The sequence below is a fragment of the Mustela putorius genome, unplaced genomic scaffold (genome assembly GCF_011764305.1).
Source record: "Mustela putorius furo isolate JIRA1106 unplaced genomic scaffold, ASM1176430v1.1 tig00000174_pilon_pilon_pilon, whole genome shotgun sequence".
NCBI classification, from domain to species: Eukaryota; Metazoa; Chordata; class Mammalia; order Carnivora; family Mustelidae; genus Mustela; species Mustela putorius.
In genome coordinates, this window is record NW_025421304.1 from 36490923 (window position 1) to 36516058 (window position 25136).

General features: G+C 45.2%; 1 long non-coding RNA gene across 1 annotated transcript; it reads left to right on the forward strand.

The window, feature by feature from the left end:
- Positions 1 to 7944: 7944 nt before the first annotated feature.
- Positions 7945 to 24587, forward strand: LOC101678364. The gene is made up of 3 exons (XR_199551.3): positions 7945 to 8025; positions 21104 to 21186; positions 24346 to 24587. It is a non-coding gene; the product is annotated as an uncharacterized LOC101678364 (long non-coding RNA).
- The last annotated feature ends 549 nt before the right edge of the window (positions 24588 to 25136 follow it).

The following is a 25136-nucleotide window of genomic DNA, read 5'->3' on the forward strand; positions in this document are numbered from 1 at the left end:
TCTGCAGACCACGGTGGGATAGTGGAATTTGCAGCTCAAGTGAGAGGACCCTCTGCCCTGAATCTATACACATGTGGAGATTGGTATCGGTGGTATGTAGGTCGTATCACGTAGTGTCCTCAGAAAATCTGCTTTCGTGATGGTGGTCGCATGTGAACTTGGAGAAAGTCATACATACTCAGTACTATGGGAGACCTTTAGTATAGTCTCATTTCATACTTCAGATACTTTTGTGAGACTAATATTATTTTGCAGGCAAGGGAACCAAGGGTGAGGAAGGTTTAAATATCTCAAATGGGATCATACTTCTAAGAAGTGTTGGAGTCAGGATTCTAAGTCAGTCTATATTTACTCCTTTCGTTATGCCACGTGACTTCTAACCCTTTGTCTTCAGGTATTACATGGGTCTACTGTGATTGGAGCAACGGTCATTCAGGGGGAAAGCTGGACATTACAGATGGCTTGTTCAAATTCAAACAGCTAAAGTCAGCCTTCAGTGAATACTGACCTTACTTGGGAAATCTCAACTCTGAGAACGGAGTCTCTTCTTAGGAGAGTCTCAGGTACTCTGGGGTCATCAATGCAAGCTTTCTACTGTTGGGATTACCTCTTACTCCCCTTCCTGAATTGGGATCCATCAATGACTACTATTGATTAGCTGCTATGACAGAGGAGACGCTTGGTACATCCTATACCCCCAGTCTTGATTTTGTCAGGGTCATGAAAATGAAGGAGAGTGCAATTACAATTTTATTTTTTCTATTTTTAATCATATTCTCTTTTTATGATGATCAAAACTGAGTATCACTTCCCTCAGTTGAATACGTGTTAGACTTTGTCTAAGGCCATGTGCCAGGTAGCAGAGGGGAGTGGGTCTTGGCACTGAATAAGACAAAAAGGCCCAGTCCTTAGGAAGCTTATATTCTAGGGGACGGAGCCACAGCGACAGACAGCAAACAAATAACTGAGAGCCTTGGGCATCAGACAGCAAACGCTAGCGTGGAGAAGCAGCAAGCAGGGTAAGGAAGGTAGGGAGCCGGAAGGAACTAATCTATAGGTTAGTCATACCTATGCGTATATATCAATAGATATGTTAGTGTGTAGCTACCTTCACAAACACTGAACACTATTAAAAAGAATACGAATTATCACCCATAACCCTACTACACAGAGATAATCACTCCCCGGCCTATTTTCTTTTGTACATTTCGCTCCGTATTGAATTGGGATCCCGCCGCACCTGCTTTCATATTGCAACCTGCATTTTTTTCCCCCACTGACTATGACATAATCATTCTCTCGTGTCATTAGCATGATTTTATATTTAAAGGTTTGCTAAGTGCCATTGTAAGAATGCACTGCCATTGATTTAGCGATTTCCTCTGTCGTTAGTCCTTTAGATCACTTTCCGTTTTGTACCAGTGTAAATATCACACCGATGTTCTTTCTTATCCATAAACCTTTGTGGATAAATACGTTCTGTTTTTTTTTTTTTTTTCAGAACAAATTTGTGTGTTTTTGAGTCTGTTCTCTCAGGTTCTCCTTCTTCTTTTTCTTTCTTTTTTTTTTTTTAAATTTATTATTATTTTAGAGAGAGAGTATGGGGTGGGGGAGAGGGACAGAGGAAGAAAGAATCCCAAGCAGACTTCCTGCTGAGTGCAGAGCCCTCTCGGGGCCCAATCTCATGATCCTGAGACCATGACCTGAGCCCAAACTCAGTCAAATACTTAATCGACTGAGCCCCCCAGCACCCCTGTTCTCTGAGGTTCTTGATGGACGTTGCTAAATTGCCCCCCAGGAGCTGGACGGAGACTCAGCCATCTAGCCACATCAGGGTGTAGTAACAGTTCTTTACTAAACTCTCTCAAGAATTCTGTGCTGGGTTTGCTTTTAATTTGGCCTAACCTATTAGAGACTGGAAACCAAATTAGAACTGGAAGGGTCCAGTTCTCCCAGGTCTGGGGACATGACATGGGCCACTCCCCAGTGTGACATTCCAACAGGATCCTTCCTGTGTGCACGGTGGAGTAGGAGGTCTCTGAACACCTGGGTAACCTTCCCCAGAATCTGAAGAGATGACCTTCGTCTCTTCCCCCAACCTTTGCTTGAGTGAGTCTTAATCTATTCTTGGCGTCTCAGGGCCCCCCCTCCAGGATGCTGTAATCACAGCACTAACCTGTGTTCACATTTCCCGTTATCGAGCAGAAATCCCCCTGTGCATCCACACAGCCTGGCTGCTTCCTAATGGCCCCAACTCCCAACTTCTAATGGCCCCATTCTCATGTCTCCCAAGAGCCAGCGCTTTCTGCTAGTGTTTTAAGACTCCTGGTCCAGACGAAATTTCCCCCCATGATGTCCATCTGGCCAAATTGCAGGTGATATAAGCAGTAAGACAGAGACGGGTGTGTCTGCATCAATAGGACAGAGGAACCTCCTAAGGCTATCTGTCTTCTGCCTAGTGACATCTAACCGGGCCCCCTCCTTGTCTGTGATTTGGGGATGAGAGACGACATCCTTAATTGCTAGTGCCACGCCACAGAGACGGGGGTGGGGGGTGCTGGTGGTCTGAGTACTGCCCTCCCTTCTAGACCGGACAACACTTCCCGGAGATGCTGCTTCTTTCTTGGTGGGTAAGATCCACGGACACAGTGATGTGCCACTTTGCAGTTCATCGCATGCGAGATTTACCCTTCAGAGGAAATGTTAGCAAGGGCACAAAGACTCTTCCGAATGTCAAATAATTCTGGGGCTTGAGCTGTCTGTGCTGGGCCTCAAGAAGGAGACCCTCCCCTCCAGGCCTCAACTGCAGCTTCCTCAAAATGGATAAATGTTGTGCTGATGTAGAGATGATCAGAAGTGATTACAAAGCATGGTGCAAGCACAAAAGTAATGATTGTTTTAAAAAAGGAAAATATTGTAAGCACTGGACAATGCCAGCATCTCCATTTTTTTTTTTTCTTTCTAGTTCTTATGAAGCCACCTGGGGATCAGGTTTTCCATTTCTCTCTTCCTCGATTAAGGTGAGAGATTATTCATACGGTTCCACAGCCAGCTGCTAAGTACCCAGGCTTTATGCTGGGCACCTATTTCTGGGAAGAGAGAGGGGTGGGTGGTGGGTGGAGTAAGAGAAAAAAAAATTTCCTCAGTTGCAAAAAACAAGAAGTTAGCTCTGAACTTGGATTTAATTGTTAATCAGAAATCACATTATTAAAACAAAGAAGAAGGCTCTTTTCAACCCCCCACAGGATTCCAAGGAGGGCGGACTTCAGCATCTTCGAGTGAGGATAGGCATTCCCTATTGGTGGGAGTGGGCCTGGCTGCCTGCTGAAGACCCTGCTCACCTTCTCTTGGTGCTTCTAGCATTCCTGCCTCACTCAGGCTTGAGGAAAAAGTTGTTCGCCGGCTCAAAAAACCTGATAGGCTCTCCTTGAGTTACAGGAATTCGGCTAGGTGCTGGGGATTCAGAAGTGAGCAAGCCAGGGAAAGTTCCTGCCTTGATGGAACTTCCATCAGAGACAGACTGTCAACTGGTGCAGAAGGAAACAAAGTCAGGGCATGAGTGGTTCTTGCAGGAAAGAACCAGGAAAAGTGATTACAAGCACTAGCAGTATTTGCAATTGACTTAGGCAAGGTCCTCTTTCCTATCTCCCCTTCTGCTCATGGGAGCCACAGAGATTTTCTTGAGGGGGAAAAAAATGACCATGTGTAATCATTGGCATTTCACATTTCATTGTGGGTCGGTCCTTTAGACATTATAGTTTTCCCTGCCACTAGACTATAAATGTCATGAAAGCAAGGAAAGCATTGCTTTGCTAACTTCATCCTCCCTGTGTTGCATATAGTAGGCGCTCAGTAAATATTGTGGGATGGTTGGATGGGTGCATGGATGGATGAAGAAAGGCTCTAACTGAGGAGGAGAGGTACAAGCTAACTGGTATTAATCAGGGAAGTAGCCAAGTGGAGAGTCAAGAAGTAGAGTACAGGATACCTGTTGAGGGGGGAAACTGAGTCCAGGTGTTCTGAAAATGGCAACCCCATTGTCTTTCTCACTAACCAGGCACAGAAGCCTGCAAAGGTGAAACTCAGAGCCTCCCTTTGGTGGAATTACTCCAGAAGGGTTTCCATTGAAAGACCACTGAGAAGAACGTTAGATTCAGTTATTTTAGCATCATAGTTGAGGCTCCTAAGAATGCAGGAGAGGTCATAAACAACAATGCAGTCGCCCCCAAGGACTCTTGGACACCTCCATTAGGGTCTTTAAGAAGGTATTCTGCTTTCTTCCTTCATTTGCAGGGTTGGTGTCATCGCCAGGTACGGAGCTTTGCTGTTAGTACACCTGATTCTGTTTATGCCCATTGACTTCGCTTAAACATTCCATCGATACCTTCCTGGAAAAGGTCATATTTTCTATTTGGTCCAGTTGTAAATCTTGAAGTTGGAAGCTTTTTTGAATAAACCGACATCTGAAAGTCAACCAGGCTTCGTCAAAAAGCCAGAGAAGTCTCCATTAGAGGAGAGATACACATGGAATTTGGACATGTCAATCTATACCTACATCTATCTCTATCTCACTCTGGGTCATAATTCAAGAAGAAAATGGTGGCTCTGAAGTACTGCCCAAAACAGATCTTCCATGAGCCTGTGATGTGAAATGTTCATCCTATCTGTGAATACTTGATCCTATCCTGTGTCTGAGAAACACACTTGGAGTCTGCGCCTAAGGGTTTTCTGGGCCTTGTTCTGTCTCATCTGCTGAAGGGGCTGAAAAGTGCCCCTTCAGCAGATGAAGTGCCAGAGTTACTGCTGTAAGGGTCCCCGGGTCTTATTTAGCAAATACCAGGCTGCACTCAGTCCTTAATAAATCTTGGTGTCATTTGAATCTGAACCCTTTCAGTTCAACGGCACTGCAAGTTCAAACATTTCTTAATATAAGTTACACTGGGCCCAGGCAGAAATCAGTAGGACTCGAATGTTCCCACTCCCTGATTATGGAAGCAGTGAAAAATGTGTTGATTTTATCCCTTTGGTGAGCTGTACGCCCACCTAACAAAACCAGGCCTAAACATATGGTCCCAATTTCTTGTCTTAGGGGAAAGACCAATGTTCTTAGAGAAGTTAATTTTTACCAGTTTCAATAAAAAGTAATGTCCCGTCCATGGAAAGTGGATTGGATTGCCACAGGCTCAGCTAACTGTTCTCAGTGGATATGCAGATGCCAGAACCCAGGAGAGGACAGCTGTCCGTTAGGGCTGTCTTGATTGCTCCAAATGACTTTAAGTTCCTTTATCATTCCCTGTGATTGCATCACGCACGTATGTCCCCTCTGTGACAGAGCTGATGGTGTAAATCTGGGTTTGTGGTGGGGTTTGAGTCATAGTGCTTCTCCCACTTGACTGTAAGCACGGGGGTGGGAGTCCCCAGTGCCTAGCTCAGAGGCAGAGCACACTCCAAGAAGCACTGTGCAAGAAACAAAGGACAGCTTGCGTGGCTCTTGGCTGAAAGAATGCAGAAGCAGGAGAGACAAAGCACCGGGTGGGGAGGTGGCTGGCTGTACTGGGCAAAGCTTGAGGGAGTAGAGGTTGCAACAGGAGGGATTTCGGTTAGTGCTCAGGAAGAAAGCTGCTTTGTAAACAGTCTCTCAAATTCAGGGCTGCCTAAAGCGTTACAGTGGGTACCATGGAAAACAGCCAACAATTATATCAGCCTCTGCAAACATAATAATCTGTTCTGCTCCAATCCCAATTTTTATTTTCCATAGGTTTTAAAGAAAAGTTTTAGCAGATAAACTTTATGGCAAAAGATTATGAGGAGGGTTTTGGCTAGGCTTTTTAAGCTAGGGGGATTTAAGGAAGGAGACAGTACTATCTTTCTGGGACCAAGAAAATCTCTGGGGATGGGTGGAACTGGAAAGGCTCCCACCGGCTGGGTAATACTGGGTATAGAGGTTCAAACACATCGCCTTTTCATTCATCAGAAAAGAAACACCCCTTAGGCTCCTTCTGTATTCGAGAGAGAGAGTGAGTTAAGCATGCCCAGGTCCCTCTCCCTCTGGAAAGAGAAGAGGGAAGGCTAGTTGGGGCCTTTCTGCTGAGTCTATTAGGCAACAGCAGACTGAGTACAGACACGCTTCCCTCTGGTGCCAGGCTCAGAACAAGGGCTAGGGTGGTAGGCAGCCGTCTGCCAGGTAGAAACCAGCCTTGCCAGCAGATGCTCCTCCGCCGGTCAATCCTGCTCCCAGCTGGGGGGCCACTTCCAGGCAGTTTTCAACAGAAAAGTAGAACCGATTGCATTTCTCACTGACTCACTCAGGCTTTTTTCTTTTCGTTTCTCTTTTCTTTTCCTCTTCTTTTTCTTATTCCCTCGCTCCCTTCCTTTTAAAATTCTCAGTCCCTACATGTTGTTGTTGTTTTTAGAGATTTATTCATTTATTTTAGAGAGAGAGAGAGAGAGCACACATGTGAGCGGAGGTAGGGGCAGGAAAATTAGCCTCCCCACCAAGAATGGAGCACTACATGGGGCTTGACTCCAGACTCTGAGATCATGGCCCAAGCCGAAGTCAAGAGTATGATGCTCAACTGATTGAGCCACCCAGGTGCCCCATTTTTGTTGTTTCAAATTCATAATTGAATCACAGGCATTCTTGGAAAGCAGAGAAGACAGCTCCCTCTCAGGGAGAAAAGGGGAAATCTACACCCAGCCTTGGATTTGCTACTACAGGCACTGCTTCTGTGCCTCAGTGCCCTCACCTACAAATAGGGTTAATTTTGCATGCTGTACCCATCACTACAATGGTGAAGCCATGAAAGATGAGCTGGAAGTGCCTTGAAAAAACAAAAAAACAAACAAAAAACCCAACAACAACAACAAAAGGAAACTCTTTTGGAAAAACAAACATATTTTTTACATATGCCCAACTAGATGGTGGTCCACAAAATTTGAAAATAGTGGCTCTCGGCATGCAGTTGAGTTTATGTAAATCTGCAGCCCTTTCTCAGAGCAGCACTCTTACAGGCTTTCTTTCCTGTGCAGACAGCTGGCTTTGATGTGCGATGGACATGCTGAGTTACAAGCTGCGTAGCCTTGATCAAGTCACTTTCCCTCTCTGAGCGGTAGTTCCTGAGCCAGTTAAAGAGAAGTTGCATAGACAGATGTGTCCAGTGGCATGAAGATAAGACATTCTCTACAAGAGAGAGAATACGTCTTTTCTACTAGATTCTTGAATTCTTAAGAAAGATCCACGTAACATGCAAACACTAAAATTAGGGACAGGCCTAGGGTGAAGACGTCCCTATTGGGAGCCCTGCTAGCTGCCCATGGGACTCTACTGAGACACACGCCCAACTGGGGGACCGAAGGATCTCCACACCACCTGCGCTGTCCTAGATTTAGGCACCAAGACCAGCAAGTAGGTAGAACCTAGGGTTCTGGAGCCAGAGACAGACTCAGGATCAAGCCCTGCCTGGGCCTTGCCACCTGACTCAGCAGTGTTGCGCTGCCCTTGCTTCAGTGCACTGGTCTTACCCAGCTTTAAGCAGCGTGAAGAACTGTAACTGCTTAGTACAGCGTCTGGTGCAGCAAATGATAGCTCTTCTTCTTAATACTTTATTAACTGTTATTATGGACCTAAAGCATCCAGAGCTGCGCCTATCTCTCAGTTCTCTTTTCTCCTGGACGATGCCCATTTTCTCAACGGAGGCCCTGCTTTGCAGCTAGGGAGCCCTTCAGTGCCAACCGCTCTATCCCACGAGAGAGGGTGCACGCAGGGTAGAGGGATTCAACCTTGGGAGGTGTCCCGGCAGCCAGTTACACACGCGGAAGGAGGGAGGCAAGAGAAGCAGCAACAGCACTGGCGGAAGTTCACCGAGTTGATAAAGTTATTAAAACATAAAACACACACATGCACCAGGCCGGGGGGGGGGGGGGAATGCATAAAATCAAGCAACCCGCCGCGTCCAGCCCTTTACCTCCAGGCTGTGCAAAGCCAGGAGGGCGAGGGAGCGGGGAGAGGAGGAACGAGTCTGACAGGTGAGCCACCCCAGGGCGCCCAACCTCCCGGGGTGGGGCGGGGAGGCGACTGTCTGGCCCCGGGCTGTGCCCCCACTTCACTCCCCACCCCTCCTTAAAAAAAAAAGAAAGAAAGAAAGAAAGAGAGAGAAAAAGAAAAGGAAAAAGAAAAAAAGAAAAGAAAAGAAAAGAAAAGAATAATAAAAAAAAGAAAGACAGGGGAGCCACGGGCCAGGGCAGAAGAGGAGGAGCGGCCCGGGGCTCTCCCACCAGGCCCGGGGGGAGGAGGAGCCCCAACTCCTCCTCGCACGCCATTGGTCCATCCGCGTAGCAACAGCCGCGGGTGGACCAATAAGGGCAGCGCAGCCTCCGCCCGCTCCGGCCACTTGGCTGCCAAGAAATTGCCTGCGCCTGCCAAAAAAACAGACCCGGGACTCCAAACTCCAGCTCGGACTTCGCGTTCTTTCTCTCCCTCCCCCAGCCCCTTCCCGGGGCAGCTTCTCTCTCCGCTGATGCTGGCCTCAGCCCCCTTTCCCGAAGGCCGGCTCTTCCCACACAAGGGCAGGGGTGTGTGTGTGGGGGGGGGGGGTGGAGGGGGCTCTCATTAGAGGAAAAAGAGGACAAACTTTCAGGTCCCATTCGGACCTCACCACCAGCGACCACTCGCGATCCTCAGCCACAGCAGCTCCACTCTTAGCATATAGTGTGTTTCGCTGGAACAGATCTGTAAGATCTGTGCCCAAAGGAAGGGCTGTAGGAACGCCTGTCGTGTGCCAGGGTTTTATCCCTAGGGGGAGGGGGTGCTGGTCTCGTGTTGAGTCCTTGCAGTTCCAGGAAATGATCTCGGGTCTCCCTGTCTCTTTTTAACAGAGTGGAAGTTGAAGGTCAAAATGACAAACGGAAGGGTCCCCCAGGAGACTGTTAGTACGGGTCTAGCACCATTCAAACCCAGGCTGGTCCAGAGCACCCCTTTCCACGCTGTCACAGCCTCCCCAGGCACGTTTCACCAGGATGGGTCCTACAGAAACGGAGATGTGGCAGGGGGCTGATCGGAACAGCCTGCTTGTGACCAAGCCTGGGCGGGCTTGATGGGCGTGTGACCAGCACAATCACAAGGCGCCTTGCGCTCAGAAGTCCTCACACTTGGTTTCATGCTCTCTGGTGGCTGTTTGGACGTTCTTAATGAGTTTTGAAAAAGAAACTCTGTTTGATTTTTGCACTGGGCCTGCAAATTACGTAGCCAGCCCTGAATCCAGATATAAGGGTGTCTAGGATAGTTCTGTGAAGACAGCTTATTTAAATGTCTCGGAGGAATTTCACATTAGGGGGATTTAGACTTCAAGTATAGGAAGAAGCTTGTAAGTCTCTCTCTCTCTCTCTCCCTCCCTCTCTCACACACACACACACTTAAACTTCTGCACACACCCTGCAGATTAGTCAGTTTTATTACACTGTAACTGTAATTTGAATCCCTGGTCTATTAAATGGGAGTGTATATATTTATGGCTGTGTTTATGTGTGTGCGTGCGCCTGTGTGTGCTAGCCGGGCCAGGGAATAGGGGATTGGGGAATTTACGACACACAGACACAGCCTTGATTATTGACTCGATTCTTTCCCTTTGGAGACATTACAGGGGATTTGAACCAGGCCCTGCTTTTATGAAATACATACTTGGGAGGTTTTAGAGTGGCCGTAAACGCTGGTCTGTGTGAGAGTGAGGTTGGTGTGGTGCCAAGTCCTCCGGGAGGGGACAAGCTTTGAATGCACTCTCCACTGGGCCTGACAGAAAAACCACATACTCTTGCATCTGTTTCCTTCCCAAATCCGAGTCTTCTTTCCTGTCAAGGAGAGGCCTGGTTTTTATTCTCTGGATTGTGCTGATTTTACTCTCTGAGTTAAGAGATTATCCATGAATCACCAATGGTGTGAAAGTCTGGAGTAAATGAGAAGGGAGTCTGGATGTGTCCCTGACACTTATTTTGCCAACCAAGATGCAAATCATGCACTGTAGGGGATGGAAGGGCTTTTGAGGCAGCCAGTGACAGTGGAGTACTTTGTTTTTAAAGAAACCGAGGCCCAGAGAACTAAGCCTGCTTACTTCAGTTTAAGCAGCTGGGGGGCAGTGATATTTAGGTCAGAACCTACTTCTCCTGACTTCCATTCCAGGCCTCCTCCTTGCTTTTATTTTTGTATGAAGCATTATATCACCAGTTTAAGTGGGGAGAGGTTGTTAATTTAATGAATAGCAATATGGGGTTAAAGGGGTCACTAACATTTGGCAGGGCTTGGCGTTTGCCCCAGATTTGCCTACATGGTCTCAATTAATGGAACCTTCAGGACAACACTGAAAGAAGGGAGGGGATGTTATTTTCATTGAACAGATGGGAAAAGTGAGGCACAGAGTTGTGGTATCCCTTGCCCAGGGTCTCTCAGCTTGTAAATGGAGTAGCCAAGATATGAATTCAGTTCTTCCTAATTCCTGAGTGGAAGAATTAAATTACTCAAATCGTCATGGTCCCATGGAGGTTTGTTTCAATGACAGTGTAAATTAAAGAAATGAATCTATACCTTCCAAACAGAAGTTGTCTATTGTGGTCATGATTCAACTAACTTTGGGTTATTAATTATTCTTAATTCAGTTTTGTTTCAATTTTTGGTGGGCTCTCTGGTGATGATGTGCCCCTTTCATTTTGAAGCTACAGACCAACCTGAAGCTCATTTGAGGAGGACTGAAAAGCTCAGTCCAGGCAAAATATAAGTCTAATGATTTGCTTGATGTTTCAGAGAAAACATTTACTGGCACATGGCCTCACTGAGTCAAGCATTTAATTCTAGGTGAAACTGGCAAATATTGGACAGCCATCATCACAGCCAGTACCTCCTCCAGCCTTCCCCTGCTCATCAAGCTAGAGTGACTCAGGGAAACACAAAACTTACAACTGTAAAAACAACACGTGTGCAAACTGGTAAACTCAAATCCGTAGGGCCCCCAAAATGACACGACCAAGTTGCAACCCCCAGAACCTGTGAAGGTGACTTTATCTAGAAAAAGGGTCTTTGTAGATGTAAACAAGGTAAAGACCTCAAAATGAGATGATCCTGGATTCAAGGTGGCCCTTAAATCCAATGACAGGTGTCCTTATTAGGAGAGAGGATTCGGAGGCAGAGTGAAGGAGGTGGTGGGAAGGTAGAGGCGCAGACCGGAGTGGGGCACCCACAAGCCAAGGAATGCCGATGATCGTTGGCCGGCACCAGACACTAGGAGAGATGCAGGGAATTGAATCTCCCCTCCGGGTCCTCCAAAAGCAACCAACCCTCCCCACACCTCATTTGCACTGCTTTTCTCTGGAACCGTGGAAGAATAAATTTCTGTTGTTCGAGGCCAAGTTAGTTCATGAAGATTTATCCTGGCCCTAAGAAATGAATACAAGTCCTAAATTATTTTACCATACTTGAAACAATAGACAAAAGCATTAAAAGAGCATTAGAAGAATTCTAAGCTGAAATTGTCTGTCTAGAAATGTATTCGAAGAAATATCGAAAATGAGATTTGTATATCTGTTTATCAACAAATAGTTCATGAGGGTCAACCCATCAGTAGTTGTGTACATAATTCAGAAATATTTAGCTTAATTTGATTAGCTTGTGAATGGCTGACTGGATATTGAAGAAACTTGTTGACCTGGTCTATATTCTGTATGTGTCTAAGATAGAAGGGGTTATTTGATAGAAGCTCAAAATCTTTGTGTAAAGAAGGAGGGATCCCATTTTAACCTTGGGTACAGAAAACTGGACAGAGTTTTGCTCTTAACCTAACAAAGAAAAATCCAGGGGCACCTGGGTGGCTCAGATGGCTAAGTGTGTGCCTTTAGCTCAGGTCATGATTTTGGTGTCCTGAGATTGAGCCCCGTGTTGGGCTCCCCATTCAGCAGGGAGTCAGCTTCTCCTACTCCCTCTGCCCCTCCACCTTACTCGTGCTCCCTCTCTCTCTCAAATAAATAAGTTTTTAAAATAAAATAAAATAAAATAAACTTAAAAATAAGTTTAAAAAAATTTAAAAAAAAAAAAGAAAAGAAAAATACAGATGAACAGACTTTCCTTGAGTCCATGAGAGAGTTGAGGTTACCAGGCAATTTCCAAGTAAAGACAGGCCTCTCTGGGGGTAGTTGGGACAGGAGCACAAGTTTTCCATAGGACAGGCCATGGGAAGATGCAACACCAAGAGCATCTTAAAATGTTTAATGGCTTGCTAGAGATTAAGCGTAGGCTAGCATGAGAGTGTGGGACCAGAGACACAGAAGCTGTAGACCTAATGCGAGCTCTCACATGCTTGCAGGATTTTCAATATAGACCTCCACCAGATGCTCACAAGTAAGACTGGGGGCAAACACTAGACCGAATGGGTCTCCTTTGGTGGTGTAGGCCTGGAGGGGGGGCGGCCTGCCACCACAAAAGGCAGGAATGCCCTGAGGACCCTCTTAAGCTGCTTGGAGAACACTAGCAAGCCCTGTAATATTCAGAGCAGAGGTGAAGACCCATTAAGACTGGGGAAGGAGAAAGAGAAAATCCTTCTATATCTGGGCAGTGGAAGAGCTCTGGGATCCACACCCTCTACCAACAGGGCATAATAGTGATCTGTTGTTGGGTGAGGGACAGTTTACTGCCTACCACAGACTCAAGGTGGTGTTTGGCTACCATGGGTAAGGGAAGCAGGAACATCCAGCAAACCCACCCTCAAGGCCCAGGCACACAGGCCTACCTTAGAGAAGAAATGGAAGTTTATTTTTATAAGGCTCTTTCACTATACATGTAGGGTTAAAATGTTATTTGTAGGTTGACTATCATAATTTTAAGATGTATGCAGTAAACTAAAAATAGTTAAGTAAGTATAATGAGTTAATATTGAGGACAGTCTTTTCAAAAAATGGTTTTGGAAAATAATGGGGAATCCATATGTAAAATTAATGAATATTTGTCCATACCTTACACCACATAAAAAAAATTACCTCTAAATGGAGTATAGACCTCAATGCAAACCATCTGAAGAAAGGATGGGTTAGGCAGAGATTTTTTTTGATACAACACAAGTACAATCTATTTTTATAAGTTGGATGCCATCAAAATTAGAAATGTCTTTCCTTTCAGAAGACACAGCCAGCCACAAGGTATGAGAAAATATTTGCAAAGGAAGTGTCTGATAAAGGATTTCCATTAAGAATCTACAAAGAACCCTCCAAACTCCATAATAAGAAAACAACATTATTTTAAAAATGGGCAAACTATTTGAAAGACACTTTACCAAGGAAGGCAGAGATAACAAGTAAGTACATGAAAAGACGCTTAACCTCATTAGTCCTTAGGACAATTCAAGTTACAACCACGAGACAACACTGCCTATCACAATGCCTGGGATAATTAAAAAAAATCAAATTGGCAATGCCAAGTGCTGGCAAGACCGGCAACAGCAGAAACTCTCATGCATTGCAAAATGATGCAGCCACTTTGGAAAGAAGTTGGCACTTCCTTATAAATTTAAACATAAACTTACATACGATCCAGTAACTCCATCCCTCGGTATTTACCCAAGAGGAAGGAACGTAGGCTTTTAGACGAAAGCCTGCATCCAAATGTTTATGGTGGATTTATACATAATCGCCAGAAAACAGAACACACAAATGTCATTCAGCTGCAGGAGGAATAAACAAATTACGGTCTATCCATGTGACGAAACGCAACCCAGCGGCAAAAAGAAACGCGCTTCTGACACAGCCAACAATACGAACGAGGTCTCTGCTGCATTAAGCAGAGGAAGCTAGACTCAAAAGCAAACCTGCTGTATGATTCCAATTACATGACCTTCTGGAAAGGAAAAACAATATTAAAGCAACAGAGAAACATACCAGTGAATGCCAAAAGCTAGGGATAGAAAGAGGGCACAAGAGAACGGTTTCGAGTGATGGAAATAGTCTATGTTTTGGGTATAAGGGTAGCGACACGACTGCACATATTTGTGAAAGTGCATAAAAGGAACACAAAACGTTAATTTTATTGCTTATAAATTACAGCTCGGTAAGCCTGACTGGGAAAAAAAAAAAATCAAAACAAAGCCTTGGTGATTAGGAGAAAGGAGCTTGAAGATACACAAGGAAACACTGTTCATTTGACCTTGGGAAGAAAGGTGACTGTGTCTCATCGCAATTGTTTCTGAATTGGAAAGCTCCGGTGAAGGTCAATGATTTTTAAACATAAGCATATCTTTTCCTTCAAATTTTTACAAACTTGCAAGCTACATTCCTGATGTGGGGTGGGAATATTTTCCAGTGGAAGTACACGCATTAGAGCTTTATTCAACATGGTCATCGCTGCCATCCACATGCTCCTTGAAAACCTCCTCCATGTTACTCTTTAGGATTTCTAAGCTCCATGGAGCACAGTCTGAAAATGCCAGGCCTAGCTGAGACTACCCCAGAGGGTGACCTGTGGGATACCAGGCCCTGAACTGTTCCATGGGTGAGAAGGTTCTGTAATGCTAAGTAACATGCGGCAACTCTACCTATCACATCCCCGTCTTGGAGATCCCCAATGCACACTAGCATCTAAGTGCTCTGAAAAGGACTGCAGGAAAGAAACCTGTTTCTGCTTCCTTTAATCTACCATTCCCCTCACTTATTTGACTTTCTCACATAAAACTATTATTATACTGCAGGTTAACCTCTGGGAAACTGCTTCTGACTCACTTTGCAGAAGGGAACAGAGTAACATCTGAGGAAGATCTGCTGTAAACTGAGGCCTGCTTTCACCACTTCCTATTTATTATCCTGTTCCATCTTTTCCATGATGAGATGAGGTAGACTCCACTATTTTTAGAAGAAATGGAGACTTAGAGACACCAAGTAATGTGTTCGAGTCTATACAGCTCGTGAGTCATCTATCTCCAATGTCTGACCTTCGAAGCTTTGTAAATGATCAAACAGGAAAGACTTAGCAAAAACAGGACTGGAAGTGGCTGTGGAAAGCACAGGGGACATTTCTGGGACATGCACTTCTTCCTGGTCCTGCATTTTCAAACTGGACTCTGCTACTGGTGAATCTCGCTTATCAGGCAATTGGTGTCCCAGGCATCTTGTGGTTGTGGAAAGAAAACCCCCACCTAATCTAAAAATATAAAGAAATAGATGGAGACACATAGAACACACTAAAAAAAATGAGTATTTCAGGAACCTATGAGTAGAGCAGGTGCCTGGGCCTCATGAGGATCAGGAACCAGGAATGGAAAGAAAGCTTTCAGGATCTAAGGAGACCTCTTTCTCTCTCTCTTTCTCCTTCTCCATCCCTATTTCTTCTCATGGTATCTTCTCTTCCCCCAGTGGATCTGCCCATGTTTTCATTCCTTTCTTCTGCCACTGTTACCATGCAACGGGCAAAGCATGGCCATCCCGAATCTACTTTACATGTTTTTCTTACAAAGGATACCACCTGCTGCCGAGTGCCTCACCTTCCAGTATACCAGGTGGGAGAATGTGATTGGGCCGGCGATTTTAGGCAGGTGTTTGACACCGTGCACAGGGGAGTGAGTTTCAACTGACCACTAGTATGAGAAATGGACTGGCCTTTTGGAAACAGTGCTTGATCCAGCCCCTAGACTATAACCCAGTATTTCCCAAATCCCTCCACGATGGAGACGATCACCCAGAGCGCTTGGCATACATTCCCCATGGCCCCAAAGCAGACCTGCTGAATTACGACCTTGACAGTGGTACTCAACCCTGACTGCACACAGGAATCTCCCAGGGAGCTTTCAAGCTACCGATGCCTGGATCCCACACCCCGAGCTTCTGATAGAACTGGTCTGGAAGACAGCTTGGTCATCAGCCGTTTTAAGAGCTCCCCAGCTGATTCTAATGTGCAACCAAGGCTGAGATCCACAGGAAGAACCTGGGAGGCTGTGTGCTTAGTAAGCACCCCAGGTGATTCTTATGATCAGAGGGGTTTGAAAACTCTGTAGGAGAAAGGGGCAGGGAGCACTGTGGAGAGAAACCAGTGTTAGCCTAGCGGTTGCCTAAAACCAGGCTCACCTGTCACTTTTGAGTATTTTCTAGGAAGCCATTTTGAGTCGTGGGATGAAGAGAGAAACTGCTAGAACCTTGGAACCACTTCCCGCTAATTCCATCATCCCCACATGCAGACATTCCTTTATCCTTTTCCACACTTGGCCATATATCACAAACCAGGACCCCACTCCTAAAGGCGCTGGGGACCCCGTGAAGAAGAATAACAATATAGATACACTGGGCTCTTGTAATATTTTAAAATGCAAATTTGGCAGGCTGAAACGACTGGGGGAGGTCTTGACTGAACTGAACTGAAATAAACAAGATAGGATATTTGCGTCCTGGCCCTTTTTACCCCACTTATTCTTTCTCAAGAAAAAGCTCACATATAAGGGTAGCAATATTCATTGAAATCCCGATTTAGAAACATTTCTCTACACTTGTCAACTGGCCGCATGCTATTTTTAGCATCTTACTAGAATAAAAATAAACAAACAAACAAACAAGCAAAATCTCAACACAATGGGGGCAATCTTCCCCGAGGGAAAATTACAGCTTTCTGGTCACATTATGCGGATGGATTTCTAGCTGCCCACTGGAAGCGTGAATGCGCACGACCCAAAGTCCCCCCGCCCCAGGGACAGAGAAGTTTGCGGGATTTGGAAGGCGCCGTTCCATTCCAGCTCCCAGAAAGAGCAAGGCTTACCTCTGGCTCTCCTGGGCCCCACCTTCGTCTGTCCTCCAAAAGTGTGTGCTCCCAAGGTCCAGCGCTTCTACTTGGCTCCGGATGGTTTCAGACTTCTCCCCTTGGTCCTTACGGAGATTTGCGTTACCTCCTAGGGCAGCCTCCCTGTCTTCTCTGGGAGACTGGAAGCTTCCTGAAGTTGCCACTTGCTCCCCAAATAGTCGTGTTCAACCTCAGCATGTCCCGCGTCTGATCCTTTCTGGGGGCGCCTCTACGCCGGCTAGCTGGAAGAACTAAGAAGCCCTTTTCCAAACCAAGCTTCTCTTTGCCAGATCATTCCTGAGCTCTGGGTTTCACCTCAGATGCACGCCATTTAATTTTCTCCCCCGACAGGACCCAAGTGCAGACCTTGGGAATGTCACAGCCCCCCCTCCCCCAACTCTGTTCTACCTGAGCCACATTGCGGGACCAGGGCTGCGCACCGCACTCGGGGCGAGCGCGAGCTCCGGGCGTCCTGCGCGGCTCACCTGGGCCTCGGGCCTCCCCCCGCTCTCCGAGCCGGGATCCTGCCTCCCATTTTACAGATGCGGAAACTTCAGGGATTTCCGTCTCAGGGTCTGCGAGAGAGCTTTGAAGGACAGGAGGCGGCCAACCTAAGTAATCAGTTTTTCTTGCATTCGTAGAGGATTATTGGGGTTCACTTTCGGGTGTGTGTGATGTGGTGGGCAGGAACGGCTGGGCGTGGGGCCAAGACTGGTTTCCAGAGCGGAGCTTTCTTTGCCTTTCCTTTTCCCTGAGTGTCTTGTAGGGACAGACATGCCTGCTCTGTGTCCATAGGAGAAGCAAGTGTGACCAGGCTGGCGGCTGCGGGACGCGGCTAGTTGCGCAGAGCTGGAGGACACTGGTCGCCCCCAGCAAGTTTGGACAGTTTTGCAGAACCCAGTTCACAAGGGCCTGTGCACTGTTTTATTTGGGGGGGGGGGCGTCGTCTCACTCAGCATGCGCAGTCCTAGTTCCCAAAGGATGTTCTGTTTCTAGGAAGAAAGTAAAACAGGTCATTGAGACCGAGAAGGAGAGGGAGCATTTCAAATCCAGGAGCTGTGTTTTATTGCATGTGGGCTGGGGGTGGGGGGAGCAGGGAGGCGTGAAAACCCCACAGCGGGGGCGCCTGGGTGGCTCAGTGGGTTAAAGCCTCTGCCTTCGGCTCAGGTCATGATCCCAGGGTTCTGGGATCCTGCCCCACATTGGGCTCTCTGCTGGGCAGGGAGCCTGCTTCCTCCTCTCTCTCTCTGCCTGCCTCTCTGCCTGCTTGTGATCTCTGTCAAATAAATAAATAAAATCTTAAAAAACAAAAACAAAACAAACAAACAAAAAAAAACCCAACAGCACCATATTCAACCATCTCACAAGAAATTGTCTCATCCCTCACAGGCCCTCCTTCCCTTTTTGGAAAAACAGTTGTTCCAGCACTTTCTTTACAGGGAAACCACTTTCTTTTTAGGGAGGTAGCATATGTAGGATTTAGAAAATTTCCACTAAAGTGTATATTCCGAAGCTCCTATGGTGAGCACTGATTTTATAGACGTGTCTTTATATAATTTATATATTATTTATATGTATATTTGTGTGTGTCATACACCGATATGGATGTATAACCCTAACTATGACATTCATATATATGTAACTGAATGAATTCAGTCCCTGCTTTTCTTCATACTTCCAGTTAGGCAGGAGGAGTTGTAATTTGCAAAATAGCAATAATAAATTGAAGTTTTGCGCCTTGTCAACCTCGTGAATGTCTTGTATGGTCCTCACTTCTCTCCTTCCCTCTCTTCCTCCTTTGTGTCTCCTCAAGCAGGGCCTTAATGGCCTGTTCCAGCTCTTTCCTGCCTGGCTCTGCCCACACCAACTTAGACTGGAAGAGCCAATTTCTCTCCTCGCCTTTACTCCAACACTGGAAACTTAAAACACATGGCCCAGGACAAGGTGCTGTCTTCAGTTTCTATTGCTTTCTTCTGATACTTTCTTGTTGGTTTTGGATTCTGTCCCCCAAAACCCCAAGAGCACACTTTCTAGGTATGGAGCAAAATAAGTGTTTTTTTTGTTTGTTTTTTTAATTCCTCCACTCAGCAGAATCTTGCTGAGTGTGTGGGATGCACCAACTCAGTGGTGCAAGATTTGATTGGAAGCAGCTGACAAGCCCCAGCCATCTGGTAAGTGCACTCACCAAAGAGGCTGTCCCTTGTGGTTGCTTAACAAAAACATTTGTAGTCTCTGGGTCACCACTGCTTCTCCTTTGTTCTCTCCTAAACGCTGAACTGAGGCTTGCTTTTTCCCCATCGGCCTGGAATGAGGCATCTGAAGAAGGGCTGTGGGCTCCCGGGAGGGACCCCAGCTCTGTGTATCACAATGACCCCAAATGGGAACTGTTCTTCTAGACCCTTCTCCTTGGTCCTTAAGGGGATGTATATTTCCCTCCTGCCCTTCCCTGCTCAGTCTCTTGGCCTTCCTTACAGATTAAGACTTTGGTGTTCACTAGTACTGCAGCAGCCTCCTTGTCTTCTCCAGGAGACTGGAAGCTTCCTGAAGTTGTCAGTTGCTCCAAACATAGAGCCCGGCACAGAGTAACCACTTAACAACTCTTGTTATAATACTTCATAGATGAGCAAGGCGTCTTTCCTCAGCCTCTCTAACCCAGTGCTAGAGTCGAGAGGCACCGCAGAAGGACACACACCTGGAGAGAAGGTTGACTCTTTTCTTCCAAAAAAGCCAGATTTGCTCTGGGGACCCTAAAGCTATGGATGTTCCCATTGGCAAAATGGGCTCGAGGGGTAGAATGTGGACAGATCGAGGAGTGAACATGCAGCGGACCATCAGCTCGAATGCTCATTCTCCTGTGTTTGTGTGACTGTGGTCCCCCACCCCCTTGGTATAGCCATGGTGGCGAGAGCGTGCCACATAGTCAGCAAGGCAGGGCTATTTGTTATATACATTTTCAACATTATAAATTTATTTTAATATATCCTTATTAATAGACTCTAAGAACGATTTCAGAAATACAGAACAATTGAGCAGACAGGACAGAACTTCCAGATGACCTTTTTCCTTGTCTCTTGCATGCAGTTTCCCTATTAGCACTGCACACCAGAATAACCCATCTGTTACAATCAATGAACTGTTATCTATGCATTATTATTAAGTAAAATCCATAATTTATTCACATTTCCTTAGTTTTTACCTAACCTTCTTTTTCTGTTCCAAGATCCCCTGTTATATTTAAGTATCACTCTCCTTGGGCTCTCCTTGGCTGTGGACCATTTCTCGGACCTTTCTTTGTTTTCGATGACCTGAACAGTTTTGAGGAGTGCTGCTCAGGTATTTTGTAGAATGTCCCTTGGTGGGGATTAGTCTGATGTTTTTTTCATGATTACACTGGGGCCATGGATTAGGGGGAGGAAGACCCCAGAGGCGAAGTGCCATTTTCAGCACATCGTATCACACCGAAGGCACATGACTTATGTCTGCTCACACCGCCGTCGACAACCTGGCTGACATTGTGTTTGTCAGGGTCCCCCCCACACTGACTTGTGCCCTTCTTGCCATACGGCACTCTTGAGAACTAGAGAGTCCCTCTGGCATCTCTATTGTTGTTCTCCAACATGGGTGTGGTGAAGTCCTTTCTGGAGGGTGTATATGGCAGCAATAGTTTTGTGGTTCTCGGCATGTACAGCTCCACACACAGAGGACAGATGCCTCGTTTGACTACTCTGCTGCTCTGTAAGTTGGGTAAAACACAGAGAATGTTATGAGAAGGATTTTGAAGTGTGTGTGTGCATATGTTGGGAGGTCAGAATTTTACACAAGGAAAACTTAATAGATTTATTTCTGTAGCTTAACAAAAAGGTGTAGTTACCATATATAGGCTTTTTTTTTCTTCTCTCTCCCTCTCTCTCTAGAAAGAGAGAGTATGAGCTAGGGACACGTTGGCTAAATTGACAAGCATCATGAACAATGACAGCACCCACGGACACATTCAGCTGTTCAGACTGGTTCAGTCCCATACCAAGGATTTTACCAACTTCTTACTTGATTTCATATCAACCTTTCAGATACCTGTGTGTCTTCTGATAATTTACTTAACCTCTGTGTGCCTCCTTTTCCTCCTCTATTGTATGGAGAAATACCTATGTCATCAGATAGTACATGGAAGAAATGAGATCATATGTGTGTGGGTCTCTGAGCTTCAGGACTTGCCCACAGTTACTCAGCTAATAAACGGCAGAGCCATGGCATGAATCCATGTGCAAACCATGCCAAATCCATGTTTGTGACCACTAACCTATATGCTCTCTGTCTTCCCAGATAAGGTGTCATCTGGTCTGAATTATTCTGGAAGACAGAAGAGGTGCGGCTTTTCCCATCTCCCGTGGCCAGCTAATACACAGGTAGTGTTCCTTAGAGCATTAGAAGCCTCTACTGAATAGGGTTTTCATGCACTTTTTGTGCCTTCCCAAAGGAACACTGTAGAACATTCCAAGACCCTGGCAATGACAGTAGTGCTTCCTTTTCTTCCCTACTAAAGGCTGGATGAATCGAGCTATAGGAGTGGACACTCATGTCTTTCTTTTGCTTGGTGATCTGTTGGTCAGTCTTTAAGGAGCCCACTGTCCCTGCCTCGTGGGGTGCCTCTGTCACTACTTTGCTTTTGCTTTTGGGAACTACAACCACTGAGCATACACCTTAGTAGATGTACTCTGAAATTAAAATTATAGATAAAAATTCCAAAATACCACCACCACTGCCTGGTTTGTGGAGTTATCCTGTTGACTCATTTGATTCCACCAAACTCCCTAGGGAGAGGGAAGATACTCATTCTTTACCTCCTGCTGCTCAAAGGTATGCCACAGATTATTTGAAGCTATGCCAAAAAAAAAAAAAAAAAAAGTGTCTTGAGTAATTAGCTGAGAGGGAATCTGCGAATGGTTAAGTTTGGGGCTGAAACGGAAAGAATAGTGGTTATTGCAGAAGACTCCGGGAATGAAAGTTCCCCTCGGAAACCCCAAGGAATAGGAGGCCTGACTCCTTTTGGGATGATGTCAAGGTGGCTTGAACTATAAACATAAACTGGTTTTAACTGGCCTCCTGAGCGGCTTGGCAACCCAAGACCAGAACTGGTCAAAGATCTGCATTCCGTCCGACCACAGGGAAGGACACGAAGGCACAATCACTTGGGGCTTCGTCAGCGGGCAAAGCCAACCCTTTTGTCTGTTGTATACGGTAGTCAACAGAAAGTTATTGCTTAATTAACCCTTCTGAATGAATACCTGATAATTAATAAACCCATGAAGTACACCCTAAGGCGTTAAGTTGAAGAAGGCTCCTGTCTTCAAGTGGAAAAGGGGGAGCGAGGAGAAAAAACAACAATAACAACACACACACACACACACACACACACACACAACTATGCTGAACTAATGGGGAAAAAAAAAACCTCTGGTAGAAGGCAAAGCAATTCGAATTAGTGAATTCAATTTCATTTAAAGTTCCAAGATATAGAAGCCATTTATCTAGCAAATTAATAATGGGAGTGACTTGCCTAATATAGTAACAAGTCCTTATATTTTATTAGTGGAAATTCAAACTGAGTAATTTAATGATAGACAAGCTTCCATATATATAATTTTTTGCTACACTTTTTAAAAAAATGTCACTGCACCAAGATAGTTTTAGATTTATGCATCCCTTCTAAATTAGTGCCCACTTCAGTTTGGAATGATACATTTAATATTATGGCTCTGAGGAAAATCAATATTTTTTAGTGTTTTCTTTCATTTTAAAGAGCTTTATCATCTGGCTAATTGTGCTATCACAGAAAAGAGAGGGGTAGATAAAGTGGTTCGTGTTTCACAGGTATTATTAGATTTGCTGTAGACTATAAATGGGGACCAACCAGGGGGCTGTTCGAATGTCGAATGGACCAAGGACAGTGTTAACTTTGGGCCACAAAACTGATCTTTCTCTCTAAATTGATAAGAAATATGAGATAACTCCTCAAAAGTATTTACGGTAGCAATAGCGTAACAAGGATCTACTTTGCTGGTTTCTTATGGAGCCTCTGAGAGTTTGTGTGGGGACCAAGGAATGTGACCAGGCCTTAAGACTCTGAGCCTCTGACACTGCCTCTGAGGAAGGCTCTACCCACTCAATCAAGAGACACTTAGTGAGTTCCTGCTGTTTGCTGGTTTAGGATGCTAGTTCCGGCCATTTCCTCAAACCAATGGGGAAGCCACTAGATTTGTCCTCACATGGGCCTTGGCACTCAGAATTCTCTCTCCCTTTGATTCTAGAGAAAAAGGATGCAGCAAAGTGGTAAGGGACAGAAGCAACTAGCTGAGCTGACATGTGGTCTTAAAAAAGCGAAAACACTAGAGAAAAGCAGACTGGCACCCCTGTCCCACTGGCCATGACCTTGTAGAGGTCTAAGCCTCAGTTTCAATGACTGGCAAATGGGAATGTCAATGCTCTTTACATAGGCTAGTTATTGCTTGTAGGTTAAACTTATGGCATATGGTGAACATTTAGGGATACTATCAGATTCTTCCATTTTTCTGCTCATATGCAAAGTCTCAAGGGATCCCAGAACATATAAATAATAATCATAATCAGAGCCTACAGTAACACCAAGAATAAATACCATGAGAGAAATCCTTCACAGATTTGTCTACAATATTCCCAACAAACCTCAGAGAGCAATACCTTTCTGTCCGTTTTAGAAATGCAGACACTAGGTCTATCACTCTGATATAATCTATTACTAAAAGTCTTGTTACTAATAATGAATGTGTATTGAGTATTTATGACCATATGCCAGTCACTTGACATTTTTATCTCATTTATGCCTCATTCATTCATTCAACAAACATTTACTGAGGGCTGGGTATTCACGGTGGTCCAATCACTATCCAACAGGAGAGATGTCACAAACCCGGTCAGGAGGTAACATACAACAACCACGAAGCAGATACTGTTGTTATCTTCAGTTTATAGCTAAGGGAAAGGAGGGACTGAGATGTGGCTCACGAATGGCAAAGACTGAATTCAGATTCAAGTATTTTTCACTTTCAACCTTGACACCATATTGCCTCTGAGAAAATTGTGTGGGCTCAGAGGAACTGACACACTGGGGTGTGGTGGCTGAGATGAGCTGCCATCCTCTAAGACTGTGAGTACTTGGCATAGATGGTCAGTGTGACTATAGTCATTCCTTAACATCAGTCAGATAGCTACCAAGCCAGAGGACCCAGGTAAACGCCAGGCTCTGAGCCAACAGCCTGGGTTCTTCTGTTTGCCACTAAAAACCATCCTACCTTAGTAAAGCACTATTAGCCAAATAGAGAAGGCCCCCCTTGACTGGGGAGGAGCCTTGGAAAATAAAATGAAACTGTAATGAAAATGTGTATTGAAAGCCAAAATACACAACATCCATTTAAGATACTCTTAATTTTAGCAAATGGGAGAAATTTATTGTTTCGGATAAAATTGAAATGTATTTATTCATTCGCTGCTTATTCTACTTTGACACGCTCTCTTTTGATTTTGCCCAGTGACTACTGATGATGAATATATAAAAGAGAAGTGCCAACTGAAATGGAAGATAGGAACTTTTGACAGGCACAGTATGCAGTATGGAAGTCGAGGATTGTTCTGGGTGATCCCACTATCTTTGCCTGTTTCTGCTGGTAATTAAACTTGTCCTCTACTGCTAAACTTCTTGGTGAAAACATCTTAGCAGACATGTTCTTACCCTTGCCTAGTGCACATGCCTTCTGGCATGGGGTGTCTCTGATATTCGTACAAAGGAATCAAATGCGTATATCTAAATGCAAGCATACTCAAAGATCAATTGTATTCAATAATAATGAGTGTGTTTCTCATCTTTAAAATTCCTGCAATGGGGCGCCTGGGTGGCTCAGTGGTTGAGCCGCTGCCTTCGGCTCGGGTCATGATCTCAGGGTCCTGGGATCGAGTCCCGCATCGGGCTCTCTGCTCAGCAGGGAGCCTGCTTCCTCCTCTCTCTCTCTCTCTCTGCCTGCCTCTCTGCCTACTTGTGATTTCTCTCTGTCAAATAAATAAATAAAATCTTTAAAAAAAAAAAAATTCCTGCAAGAGTAGTTTTCCTTTGCTGTGTGAATTAGCAAAGTAGGAACAGATGAAGTCAATTGTCAATGGATCAAATGCAGGTACATATTACAGAGACGGATCACAACCTTGGGGGCTGCTTAAGTGGAAAGATAAATCCCTCCTCATAAAACGAGTATTAGTAGCAATCTGCACCAGTGCATTTAATTTTGCATATCCTTGTAAATCTTCAGAGCTCGAATGAGGTGCTTACTTC